The sequence below is a fragment of the Protobothrops mucrosquamatus genome, unplaced genomic scaffold, assembly GCF_001527695.2.
Source record: "Protobothrops mucrosquamatus isolate PMUCROS unplaced genomic scaffold, P.Mucros_1.0 scaffold757, whole genome shotgun sequence".
Taxonomy (NCBI): domain Eukaryota; kingdom Metazoa; phylum Chordata; class Lepidosauria; order Squamata; family Viperidae; genus Protobothrops; species Protobothrops mucrosquamatus.
The window spans coordinates 566,976-581,283 of record NW_015387027.1 but is presented as its reverse complement, the minus strand read 5'-3'; the positions used below and the strand labels follow the sequence as shown (position 1 = coordinate 581,283).

The following is a 14,308-nucleotide window of genomic DNA, read 5'->3' as shown; positions in this document are numbered from 1 at the left end:
AAATTCAATTATTACAACATTATCATATTTATAATAGTCTTCCTTCGTCATTAAATCAGAAAAAAACCTTTAAGACATTTTTAACCCATCAGATAACATTTAATGTCATATTTATATCTGACTCTGGCTTTCTTTCTATACCAAGTTAATATTAGAGCGTTTCGATTATCAAACCTCAAGATTTGGTAACAAAACTTAAATCACTTCAAACTGAGCAAAATTTGCTCCCCTTTCTGCCAATATAATCTGGATATCAATCTTTGTTGTTTTTAACAGTTGAAATGAGTCCAAGCAGCTTTGTATAAAATTAGTTTGCCTAATAGTTTCCACCTTTAGTCCCAGTATAAATTCACAATTAAGTTGCTCTGACTCTTCAAATTGTATATCTTGATATATAAAAGCCTGTTCAGGGTTACTCAATCTCTCTTCTATTATTCCTTGTTCCACAATTTTATTCGTTTTTAAAAAATCAATGTAAGGTTCTAATATGGCCTCTTCAGGGTGTGAATAACTTTCATCAGCTACCACCGGATCCACTTGTTCAACCAGATCTTGAGAAGCAATTGTAGCATTCAAACAAAAATCCTCCTGTTTCTGTGGTAAATCTTGCCGTTGTAATAAGTCCTGTTGTTGTTGCATCACTTGATCACATCTATTTTGAAATTTAACATCAAACGATTGAAACATCTCAGACATTGCGGAGACCAAGTTGCGCAGCTCTCTAACAAGAGGCGGTGGAGGTGAAAAAGATAACGGGGGTGACAAGTGGAAAATTTCAGAGGTTAGTTGAGATGTCTGAGACATCAGGGATGTAAACGGTCTCAAAGTTAAGGGCACGATTTTTCTCAGAACCATATTAGCAGTAAGTTTAAACAGTTCAGTCAAAACAAATAATACGCAGATTCAAAGTAGCAAAAATTTCAAACCGGAAATCACTTTCACTTCTTGCTAAAAAGTATCAATCCATCGCCATTTTAGTTTCACTTTTCCTCATTCCTCCACACGTAAGGGGAGAAACTTGTTATACAAGTTAAAGTAAAGTCCAAAATAAAAAACAAGCTTCCAAAGTTGGTTCGTCTGCTTACAAGTAAAACTCACAATTAACTTCAAGTTGCAGCGGTGGCGGCGGCTTCTAGCTTCGCCGAAGCGANGGCTTTTACGCAAAACAGGCGGGAGGCAGCAAACAGCTGCGACCGACGAAATCGCCTGCCACCGGAAGTCCCTAGGTACCAACATTCTGAACTGACTTATCTGGAGAAACGGAAAGGATTTCTATAGATTACCGCAACTCCCCTTCTTTACTCCATGGCCAATTCTAATGCTTCACCCAGTGTAGTGATAGGGGCACTTATTCAACCAAATCAGTGTTACAAGTTTTCACGTTATCTTTAATGGCATTCAAAATCTGAGGTAGAGGTCATCATATGCTGACTTCAGATTGGGGAAGGAAAGTATAGAAATGGGAAACCACAGGTCTATTTCCTTTTGCTTCTGAGGGACATTATTCGTGAGTTTTATTAAGCTACTGATGGGTTATAGTCTTTTAATTTCCCACTAGTAAATGTCTCTTGCCACAAACTCCAGAGACCATAAAGAATATTTAAAAGTTTGGAATTTAAATACCGTAAAGAATATTTAAAAGTTTGGAATGTAAGTACTGTAAAGAATATTAAAAAGTTTGGGATTTAACTGGGCTTTTAACTGCAGCAGTTCTTGGATTACAAGAACATTTGTGAGTCTTCCTTTACAAATTGGAGCCTTTGTCTCCTGGCACATTGCTAATGTGGTACAGAAGAAAGGACTCTATAGGAGTAGCTGCATTAATATTTTAGTAAAATATTTAAGTTTTAGTAACTGAAAAATTCAACAGCCACATTCAGAATAGAAGAAATACAGCTGTTAAGACTAATGCTACTGAAGTTTAACTTGGTGTAAGACCCAATATGTGTATTATAACTAGAATGGGGGTTGAAGGACCAAAAATGAGATTTTCAGAGAGAGAGAGAGGGAGAGAGAGAGAGAGAGACTTGTGAAGGGAAAAGGAAGCTGAAATGGGCTAAGAGGTTGGTAGGAGAAGGGATGTGGAGAAATTACAGAGAATTAGGGGGGGAAAGATGGGCCTAGTGAGCAAAGCGGGAGTCTTGGTAGTCACAGGCTGCTGAAAAAGAAGCTGTTTCAAAAGTGAGCCAAAATTTCCAAAGAGCAATCAGCAAAAGGGTTGCTATGGTACAGTATGTGGTGAGGACAATAGAATGTAGGATCAGTTTACTTTCAGTAGACATAGTGTGTGTTAGCTTTACTTTGTGCAGATATGCAGAGGGAAAAGAGAACTTATCTGCCGTATCTAGAGAGAGAGTAAGAAGGAAGATTGACATTTGCTGGCCATGACAGGTTGCCAGCTAAGTTTTAACTAGGGCCTTGTAGAGAAGCAACCACATTTTAAGATAGGCATACTATCATTTTCACTGAGATAACTGTTGGCAGCAGAAAGATAGCTAGCTAATGAACCAAACAGTACAGCAGTTATGTCATAGAGTAATTTGTGATAGTCCACTCCTATTTGAAAGCAAACAAGGGAAGAGAGAGATGAACTATATGTGCACTAGCCGAATTTCACTTGGCTTTGTACCTTATTGGAAAAGTCAACCTTTCAAAGAAATTGATGTCTTTTTATCCTTATTATGCTAACTAAGTGTAATGTGAAAACCAGAATAATTCACAAGAAAAGCCTTGTCTGATCAATCCCGAGAATTCATAACAGATGCCATTACTCTGTGCTTCAAGAAACTATTGCAAAGTTTGTGAAAAGAGGGAGCATATTCTTTTTGTGAGAGAATTTGGCTAACATGGTTCAGCTGCTCCAATTCATTCCTTCCTCTCGTGAGATTGTCACCAGAGCACATCAGATGGCATGCTAGTTTGACACAACTGAATCCTGTGTGATTCCTATTGTATTTACTTGTGAATAGCATCCTCTGCCCAGCGGCATTAAAAAATCAGCTGAATGAAGGGAAAAAACACAAATATTTAAACACTTCTGCTAGAAAAGACAGTGATTTTCCCTGAGGGATTGCATTCCTTAAATATGTCTATTTCTCCTCGAAAAGTTAACACTTTAAAAAAAATGACACTTGAGAATTCCAAGTAGCTGTATCAAAGATTTTCAATAAAAATGAAATGGGCAGCCTTTCTCAATTTACTTCTTTCTAGATGGGTTGAATTTAACTTCCATAATCCTAGTCAGCTTAGATTTATTATCTCTGTCCCCATATTATCTAAAATTCTTGTCTTCAGCAGACTTTCCTATCCAGTTGTCGTGTACTTTTTCTTTGGCTTTCATCCATTCTCTTTTCTGCTCCTTAGGTTTACAGCTTGCTCCAAGAACATCTGTCTTATTTTAATTGACTACTTGTGATGGCCAAAGTAGCTTGTCACTAAGTGGGGTCAACTATCACATGAATTACTTATGCCAACCTCTCCCCCCAACATTATCTACCCCCAACTCAACATATGCTAATTTCCATCTCCTCTAGTACATCTAATCACTTTAATTTGATTGAATAGATGACTGGATATCAACAGCAAATGCATATAGGGCAATGACATCATAGGAATTCCCTCTTGAGACCTTGCAAAACCAGACAGGTTTCCAGTGGGCATGGCCCCTGATTCCCAGATGCCTGAATGCCTCACATTCTGCTTTCTATCAACAGGCCACAGACAGAAAGGGATAGGTGTCTTTGTCACTGGGCTGGACAAATAGTTCCTACATTCCTGACTTCCTCACCTATCATCCACTACTTAGTCCTTCAAACTCAATCACTGTGGTTATCTTTATCTGGGGTGTCCTTGGAAGATCTCAAGCCCCATCTTTAATCTCTCAAAAAACACTCTTATTGGCTTTAGTCTGGCACCAGCATTTCCCTCTATAATTGCTGCCGCAGGCCTGCATAATTCAAAATAGAAATAGAACACTCTCACATTCTATCCCTGGCCCAGATGCCATTGCCACTTCAGTTCATCCAGTGATCCTTTGATCCAGTGATGCCTCACTCTGCTGCAATGCTAGTCCTATCATCAGTTATTCCAATGGTGCATCAGGTCCCACCATTGTTGAGATACCTCCAGCAATGGAAAACAGCTCAGCATATAATTCAACTGCTTTCACTTCTGTTGCTACTGCTTCAGTACCAGTCAGCTGCCACTCAGCAGCAGAAGTAGCACTCTCATCACCAGTGCTGCCACTCATCTGTCATCCCAACTGATCTGTTCCACCATCTGTCAGATTCCCCAACCACACATAGGCCAAGCAATTTCCTCCAATGGCCTAAGGAATCTTCTTTTGCCAGATCATATTTATTGGATCCCCAGATGGGATCCAATAAATACTATAGATTATTATGATAAGATAGACTGTCATAATTATTGGATCTGGGTATTGTAGCTTGTGCAGGTATAGCCCTGGAACTAAGCTTGAGAAAGAGTGCCAGCCTGTTTTCTTGCGGTTTTTGGTCTTAAAGGAGATAGCAGCCAAAAGGAGAAAATAAAAAGGAGTGCAGTATTGATAAGTAGCAGTCAGGCCAAGGAGATTTTCTTGGAGCTCCCAATGTCTGAAACTAGATTAAAGGGGAGGGGGAAGAGGGACAAAAAGAGGCTGCTGTTGCTAGATAACATATAATCCTCTTTTTTCTCTCTGAGAATTTAGTAAGTGCCTGAGGTGAGGGAACTTGTTCTCCTACTGAGTCTTGTCCCTTTCTCCTGATTGTCATCCTTAACCACTCTGCTTAGCATTTTCCTGGGGAAAGAATACGGTAATATATTTTTGCAGTGGTGAGCAAAAACTTTACTTCTCTTGTCTAATTATACTTTCAATGCACCCCTATCATTGGCTGGATGCCCTTTCTTGAAGTCATTAGTCTTCACAGTAGGAGGGAAAGTTCATCAAAGACTCTGTATCCCAGCAACCCCTGCTGGGCCATTATGCACCGGAGGATTCTTGAGCAAGAGTGTTACATCTGCTGTGTTAAATCTGCCATTCATTTTCCTAGACCCTAAGTAGACATGTCTTTGAAATGGAGCCTGGGGAGAGGGCTACATACTATCCCCAGACTCTTTCATTTTAAAAATAATTTAGCAATTGAGAGCAATACAGGATCTAAAGAAACTAGAGAAGAGGCTGTTGATAAGTAAGAATGCAGTAGAATGGATTAGTGTAACATGTTTTCAGTAAATATGGAAAAGCTTAGTCTTTGCTACCACAGTTGACTTTTCTTTGATAATAGTTGGATGGTGCAGGTAGTATTCATATGAATTGTGTTGAAGTCACGCTCACACACCAAGTGCTGTTTGCAAATTGCCACCGACATTTTAATGAAATATTTTTATTTCATGCATATACTGTATAACAGATATAAATATATATTTAACATTTTTAATGAATTAATGGACCAGTTTAATATATTGTGATGTCTTGTAGATTATTCTTGTTTTTTTCTTCAGTTGTGGTAAGTTTCTGATACCAAGTTAGCATGTTTGTAAAGAGACAACACAACTATTAGATGTTAATAACGGAATAAACATTTAAAATCTTTTAACACATAGTTATGATTGAAATATACATGTTAATGTTTATGAGTTAAAACAGCTTGTGTATTCTCATTGGGAAGTGAGCGAATATAGCTCACTAGTAGAGCATCTGCTTTGTGTGTCCTAGGTTCAGCTTCTGGGAAAGGGAAGGAAAAAGTATTGGTTTGCCAAAACTTTTGTAGTTGCTGCTCTGAAAAATAATATAGGGGCCATTAGATATTTGGCCACCTTCCACAAATGGCTTTTTGATTAGAATTCACACATTTCCCAAAAGGGCTGCATGCTCAAAACATATTGCTAAATGGATATCTACATGCATACATGCAAAATGAAAATGTTTATCTGAATCTGCAAGTGTTTGGCATCTAGTGTCAACATCTAGTTCAATACATGTATACCATATTGCTTGACAATAAGTACTAGAATACAAGCATGGGGAAAGACCTATGTTGATGTATCATGAAATTTGGAAGACCAATGAACAAGAATCCCCATGTATTTCCATAATTAGATCTTTCTTCACAATTTATGATACATATTGTTTATCACTTCTGGGTGCATTTGTCTTGATTTATAAAACATGAAATGGTCCTGAAGTTCTGACCTTTCAATCTTAGACATTTATCCCATCTCAAAAATTTCTCACCATTGGGGAAAGGAGAGACTGAATTGGGAGACAAAGTTGAATTTCTGCTGGTGTGGACCTGTATCTGTATGTACTACCAGTGTAATGCCAAATTTGCCATTTGGTGTTGTATGTGACTGTCAAGAGCACCAGGTCTCTGCTAATATATGAAGCGCACAAAGTCTGTTTGAATCTGTGCTGCAGTATCTCTTTCAAATTTCTTGTAATATCCTGCAAGAATTATGATTTCTCTCCAGCTTAAAATTTGACTTATTTATGTCTTTCTTGATCTTTAACTCATTAACTCCACTATGTACTTTTCTTAGCAGGAATGAAGACTCACTCTCTAACTTTTGGGACAGTCTTTTTAAAGTGTTGTAAATATTTTAGTATATGCCTGTTCCACTTTAACCTTTTCTGTTTCCTGTGGGGCAAATGTAGACAGTTTCTTATAGAAGAAATGTATCAGTTCTATGACTGAAGTACCAGTAGGACATCTAATAGATGTGTGCCTTCCCCAGTCTCTCAAATCTCTTTCCTGGAAGAATTGCCATAGCTGTTGAAAGTTAAAGAGGGTGGTGGGTGAATGTCATTTTATATTCCCCCTTTGAAGTATTCAGATTTCATTTCAGAAAGAGGTAAGAGCACAGTGATATTTAATTTAGATACCTCTCTTTTTCCCTGAAGCTTTCACTATTTTATAGGGGTACTTGAAAGCAAGACAGCAAGAGAAATACCTCATTACTGACCCCATATTTCACATTTTATGAGAGCCACTCAGTTCCACTATTGGTTTCTGAAATCTAGTTTCCACTTTGCATAGTGGTTTCCATAAGAAGGATCTTTTGCCGTTTCAGCTTCTGTTTCAGCTAATTTCCTTCTGCTCCTAAATTAGAAATATTTCATTGGGGGGAATAAATGTGACAAAACTTTGTTTTCAAAGAGCTAGGTTCTTTAACTATATTTTCTTTTCATTATTGTTTTGGTTGAAAATAAGAACAGACCATCATAAGGACATATCTAATACATCCTATTTCTTGGGAAGTGGAAATCATTTCATAGCAAAAACAAACCTTCACTCACCACCACAACTTGATTCCCTGTCTCTGAATCTACGTAGGGCCCTGAAGCATTCTGAAGATAGAGATAGCAGCAGCTGGAAGCCAGTGTTTTGCTTTGAAGTGTTCCTGCTACCTAGGAAAAAAAGAGAGAACTCGTAGTTTATACGCCCAAAAAAGGCCTTGAAGAATAGAATAGAATAGAATAGAATAGAATAGAATAGAATAGAATAGAATAGAATAGAATAGTTTTATTGTCATTGTGTAACTCACAACAAAATTAAGTAGAAGAATACTTCACTAGGTCTATGTCTCTCTCCACACACACACACACACTTCCACAAAAAAAACCCTGCACAATTTTATGTACCTTCCAAAGCACCAGAAGAAAAGATGAGAAACAATGGATGGAAACTAATCAAGGAGAGAAGCAACCTGGAACTAAGGAGAAATTTCCTAACAGTGAGAACAATTAACCAGTGGAATGGCTTGCCTTCAGAAGTTTGGGTGCCTCATCATTTGAGGGTTTCAAGAAGAGACTGAACAGCCATTTGCCTCAAATGGTATAGACTAGAGTCTCTTGCTTGAGCAGTGGGGGAGGGGTTGGATTAGAAGACCTACAAGGTCCCTTCCAACTCTGTAATTCTGTTATTTTAGTCACCTTTGTAGCCTTGCTGCTTAGCCTTTGCTTTCAAAAGTTCCTCCATCAAAGGATTGGCTGCCTATGTCATGTTTTTTGGCTTTTTTTATCTGTGCAGCAAAAGAGAATATAGTACAGTAAAAAAACTACTAAAATAGTTCAACATATTTTTCTTCCTATGCTTTCCTTCTGTTATAACTGTCCCTGAGGAGTAAAGTGGTATATTTCTGATTCATTAGCATTGTTATTATTCTTCAGGAAGTTTTTAATTGGAAACAAAATGGAAAGCTGGCACATCTGCCATGAATGGTGGGTGATCTGCTGCCTCGCTTCTGGCCAACCCAGAGGGTCGGGCGGTTGTGAACTCTTTTAGCTTCTTGGGGTCTTAGGTCAAAAGTCCATAACAACTGGAATAATTGGAGACAGAAGGAGTATAGAGGATATGTCGTGGCTAGGCATGAGAAAGAGGATTTGCGTGGTTTACATAATTAGTGACCGTGTAGAGACCTCCAATCCAGTACAGGTTAGAAAAAAATGAATGAACTGTTTGTCCTTCTCCATATAGGGTCAACTCAGGGAAAGGTAGATAATAAGTAGAATTAAAATACCATGTTTGATTCATCTTTGGAGTTTTTTTTCTATTAAGATTAAGATCCTATTTTCATTAGGTAAAGTGATTAGGTGAGTCTATGCAGAATCACAAAAAACTTACCCATTTTCAAGGAAGGCTACATAGCATCTACCCACGTTTGCAATCTGTTACTTTCCAATAATCCAGATAATATATAATAGTTGAGCTCCTCAAGCCATACCAGTCTTATTCTTATTATACTCAAAAAGTAAAATGCCCAAGGTATAAGTGTCCCACTTTTTAAGGCAAAACAAAACAGCCTCAGTTTTCAGACACTTTGGGAACACTTCTAAAATGCTTTATCTGTTATATTTTGATTAAAGTTTTATTTTCTTTCAGCAAAAAGTCACACTTAAACTGTCTCATCTCATCATCTTCTCTTTTAAGATACAAAATCACCTCTCCTTCCAGTGTCATGATTCTACAGAGTGTCTGTTCCTTCCAGAAGAGCTTGCTGGTTTTTAATGCTTTTTTTTCCTCTTGCTGTGCCTTTTCTGACCTTCCCTGTCAGTATTTATGCTTCTCTCATTGGCTTTACATTTTCTCTTGGAGAATCTAAGCTGAATGTTTGAATTGTTTCTATAAAGTACATGATGGAATTATTCCTTTCAGACAGAAAATGCACAATAGGGTCAGACTTAGGGCAGTTTGTGTTCAATAGGCTTTCTAGCCAATGCTAACGAATCTTAATCCTAATCTTAGAAAGCAGATGTTTTATATGCAAAGGGCAGGACAAGAAACAATGGATGGAAACTAATCAAGGAGAGAAGCAACCTGGAATTTAGGAAAAACTTCTTTGTTCTGAGAACAATTAACCACTGGAACACTTGATGTCAGAAGTTGTGGGTGTGTCATCACTGGAGGTTTTTAAGAAGAAACTGGACAGTGACTTGTCTGAAATGGTATAGGGTCTCCTGCTTGAGCAGAGGGTTGGACTAGAAGATCTTCAAAGTCCCTATTCTGATTTTATTTAATAAGCAGGTATTACAGCAAAGTAAATGCTCCTTTTAACATTTAGAAGAAATTCAGAGTATGAATTTACAATTTAGTTTTCATGAATTTTCTTCTTTCCAGCAATATGAAGGTAAGTTAAACTCAGATAACAAATTATTTTGAAGGTACTTTCTTATAGTTTCTATTGTTTTTTTCAAGCTTTTGTTTTGATTTTCAATAGAACACATAGGCCTTATAGAATAAACAAGCAAGGATATGTCTAGTACCATCATAAGTTTAAATAAGAACATATAAGTTGTATTTTTAATTTTTGTTTTAATTAGATTGGAGGAGAGGGAGGGGGAAGCATATTTCTCTGATGAACTAAAGAAAAACCCAGTTTTACATGTATAGAAAAATAGTTTTACCCTGCTATAATCAGCCTTGGTTGATCTAAAAGAAAAATCTAGGAAAGATTGGGCTGGGTTAATAATTGGGTGGGAACCATAAAGACATACTTTCCTATAGATTATACTAAGAACTTTAAAAGATAAAATAAAATCCTGGGAAAAGGCACTGCTAAACCCTTTCCCCACCATTTGCCAAGGAAACAACATGAAATAAAGTAAGCCACTAGAATTTGAGCTCAACACTACGAAGAGTTAACTTACTTACATATATATTAGTATGTTATTTAATTAAATTATTAAAAGTTAAATCAGTGGCAGGCAGGCAGGTCAGAATCAAGCAAGTAGGCTAGTATATATCATCCAGATTTCTAAGCAGTTCACTCCAGAATGTAAAGTATTTTTTCAAATGAAGTAGGATCTTTTCATACCATTTTATAATTAATACAGAACAAAAGTTATCGTCTCAGTTTTGTAGCATTAGCCTCTGAATAACCATTAAAGCACAGAATTCCATTTCCATTGCCTTCCTTTCCATCCCCAGATATTTTTTAATTCAAAAGTATATGAACAGTTACAAGTATACTTGTGGAATTAAATTCTCTATGAAATCAGGTTTGAAAAGATGCTGCTATGGCTCACTATCAGATCAAACCAATTAACTTTGAATGTTCAACATCACTTCTAAATTATATGAATGAACAATTTCTTAAAAAAAATCTGTATTTCATATCTGCTTTCGTACTTGGACATTTAATCTGATATAATTCAATGGCTGTTGTGAATAGCTATTATAGTCTTATTATTTTGAAAAGATCAAGCTATTTTCTAACACAGACATTTTGAAGCCCTTGAGGGCTGTCAGTTATATGTAGATGTCAAAAGACATTTAAATCATTGCCTCTCAGCACTTTTTAAAATGATAGTTACACTGGAGTTCCTCAAATAATAATAATAATGAACCATTATCCTATCTAGGGTATATACTCTACCCAGACTGATAAAAAAAATGTTGTTGTGAGATTTGGTTTAAAATATTAGTTTAGCATGAGCATAAGAATGTTTCTGAAGATGTTTTGATTAATACAAGATGCTGTTTATAAACAAGAAATGGCATCCATGTTCAAAAGGTTCCTACTACTGTAGACTGAACATCAGACTGAATAAGCCACTGATCTGATCAAGAGAGATTTCTCTGGAAAATCACATTGGTGCCCATCATGAACTTTGACCCACCATTTTTCCCCGATTATTTTGATTGAAATAGTACATAAGAAACTGGCCACAAATTGACAATGTTTCAATAATCTAAATGCATTACTATTTTTTCAATTTAGTTTTCAATTTTTTCCTAGTGATTCCTAATATGAATCTTTTTTCAGTAGCTAAACACTGGATAAACTTTGTTACTGAGCTGTCCAACATGGGTCCAGCTCCCTACGCAGGTAGTTATTGCCCATTTAGTCTGTCTCTGTCCCTCCGTCCCTCCCCCCGACCCCCTCGTGTGAACCTAGTCCACAAATCAGTGAACCACTTTCTTTTTCATAAGATTATTTCCAGGAATATGACTTCTCAGACTATTTGAAATTTACTTTTTTCTAGGAACACCACTATATAGAAACAGAACATGCTGTATTGCATATGTTATACTTTACATATTGCTCCTAAAAGCCTTTGGTTGCTCATTTTTGCATCTTTTATTGTCTTTGTTCTTACTCTGCCAATTTGCTATGTTTTGAGTTCTCATTTTGCAAGACCTCAGCATTTTGAAGGCAGTTTTCTGTTTCTAAAATTTCTCTGATGTTGCTAACAGTGGTATTCTTTTGAATCATGGGCCAGCATCTTGAATCATTTCAAGATGCTGGCCCAAGCTATATTATTTAATAGGCTATTATTATTTTTTTTTAAACAAATTTTTATTGATTTTTAAAATAAACAGAAATACAATTATGGCATACAATAATAATAATAATAAAAACAAAAACAAACTGAAAAACCTCCTATTACATTATATCTTACTACCATTCTAGTATACCAAAATACATAAGAAATCCCTTTCCCCCCCATCCCCCCTCCGGACTTCCCAGAACTAAATACAGGAGTAAATAAACAACCCCCATCTAACTAAAACAATCCAATTATAATACATACCAATATTAATTTATTTTAACTCCAAAACTCAAAATATAATTATCCATCTTCCCCAGATCCAAGTATCTAAAAATTAAATTTTACCGTTTCTACAAATAAAAAGTTAACTACTAATCTTATTTCTATTAATCATCCAAATATCTTAAAACCCATTAAAAACCATCTTTAACTTCCTCTAAAACAATATAAGTCCTTTAGAATAATACAATTATATATCATTAATCATTTAAACTCTTTTTTGATCTCCAGTACATATCTTTTAATCTTAATGCTATTAATCATCCAAATATCTTAAAACCCATTAAAAACCATCTTTAAATTCCTCTAAGACAATATAAGTCCTTTAGAATAATACTATATATCATTAATCATTTAAACTCTTTTTGATCTCAAATACATATCTTTTAAGTAAAATTTTCTTTCTTTTTTACAACAAATTTTAATAGTATAACCATCTACTCTCTTCTTTATCAAATACTTCGATCCTTTAAATCTTATTAATTCAAATAATATATATCCAAAAAGTCAATTCTAAATCAAAAAAATTTAAAAAATATAAAACTTTCAAAATGTTCATATAAGATTATCATCAAGAAATTCTTCCATAGCGACTTCCGGTGGGATGGCGCGCCGATGGCGGCTCTTTTCGGAGCCGTCCGCTTGGGAAGGCGTCAGAGCCAGCATGAACAGCGGTCAGCAGCTGTTCAGCGGCTTGGAACCTTGTGCCCCGGGAGAAGGGGTCGAGGTGAGTATTCCTGGATAGGAGTAGAGTCCCAAAAGCTCTCCCCTCACTCGGGAGAGCGAAATTGGGTACTCCTCCGGAGTCCGGGAAGTCTCCGCCTCCCAAGTTCCTTTGTTCCCTTTTTTTTGGGAACAAAGCCAGTCGTTGCCTCCACTTCTGTGAATTATAGAAAACCGTGAGTAAATAATAACCAGACAGAACTGACCAGGGGAAATTAAGTAACCTAAGACCTTAACTCAATTTATTAAAGTTAAGTTGAAATGAGGGGGGGAAAAATGACTGCGGTCTGCCGTTTCTTTTTATAGATGAGAGTGACTTTCCTTTTTTACTTTCACTTTCCTACAGTGTTGAATGAAGAGGGAAATTGTTACCCCTTGGCTTAAGGTTGTAACCTTGATATATTTTTTCTTTGGATTTATGGAAAGTTTTGGAGATGATTTTTTTCCTTTTAAAGGAGACAATTTTGGATTTGGATTTTGGATTTTTCCCCCCCTCTTTTTTTTTTCTTCGAGGCTTGGATTAAAGAAGTTTGAAAATTGGTTTTGCTTAATGGAATTTCCGCTTTGTTTAAAGATCTTCAACAGTCTATAAGGATATAGAGAAGAGGCAGTGATGGACTCAGCTGTGACTTTTGGGATGCAATTTTAATACTTATAGAAATGGAAAATTACGGTATTGCATCTCAAAGGAAGCAGTGGGGGATATTATTGCTCTTTCTGGAAGGAGGGAGAAGTGGAAGAAAGCTGCAAAAGCGGAATTGGATTGGCAATAACTAAAGAAAATCTACAAGGATACAGAGAAAAAGCAGTGATGGATCTAACTGGGACTTTGGGATGCAATTTCAATACTTATAGAAATGGAAAATCATGGTATTGCACTTCAAGGGAAGCAGTTGGGGGATATTATTGCTCTTTCTGGAAGGAGGGAGAAGTGGAAGAAAGAGCTGTAAAAGCGGAAACTGGACTGGAAACAACTAAAGAAAATTTACAAGGATACAGAGAAAAAGAAGTGATGGACTTAGCTGTGATTTTGGGATGCAATTTTAACACTTATAGAAATGGAAAAGTATGGTGATTGGAAACAATTAAAGAAAATTTATAAGGATACAGAGAAGAGGCAGTGATGGACTTTGCTGTGACTTTGGGATGCAATTTAAAAGAATTTATAGAAATGGAAAATTATGGTATTGCATTTCAGGGGAAGCAGTTGGGGGATATTACTGCTCTTTCTGGAAGGAGGGAGAAGTGGAAGAAATAGCTGCAAAAGCGGAAATTGGACTGGAAATAACTAAAGAAAATTTACAAGGATACAGAGAAGAGGCAGTGATGGATTTAGTTGTGACTTTGGGATGCAATAATAATACTTATAGAAATGGGAAATTATGGTATTGCACATCAAGGGAAGCAGTTGGGGGATATTATTGCTTATTTTTTAAGAGTATTTTGTAATGTTTATTATTTTAAAAGATCACAAATATTTGATTATGATATTAATTGAAGGGGTGATGGTATATTATATATAATTGTAGGGGTGAT

General features: G+C 36.3%; 1 protein-coding gene across 1 annotated transcript in view; it reads left to right on the top strand.

Annotated features, from left to right (window-relative positions):
* ASTN1 (astrotactin 1) overlaps positions 1-14,308 on the top strand; it is a 229,201-nt gene that overhangs the window by 141,680 nt on the left and 73,213 nt on the right. The window lies entirely within an intron of this gene.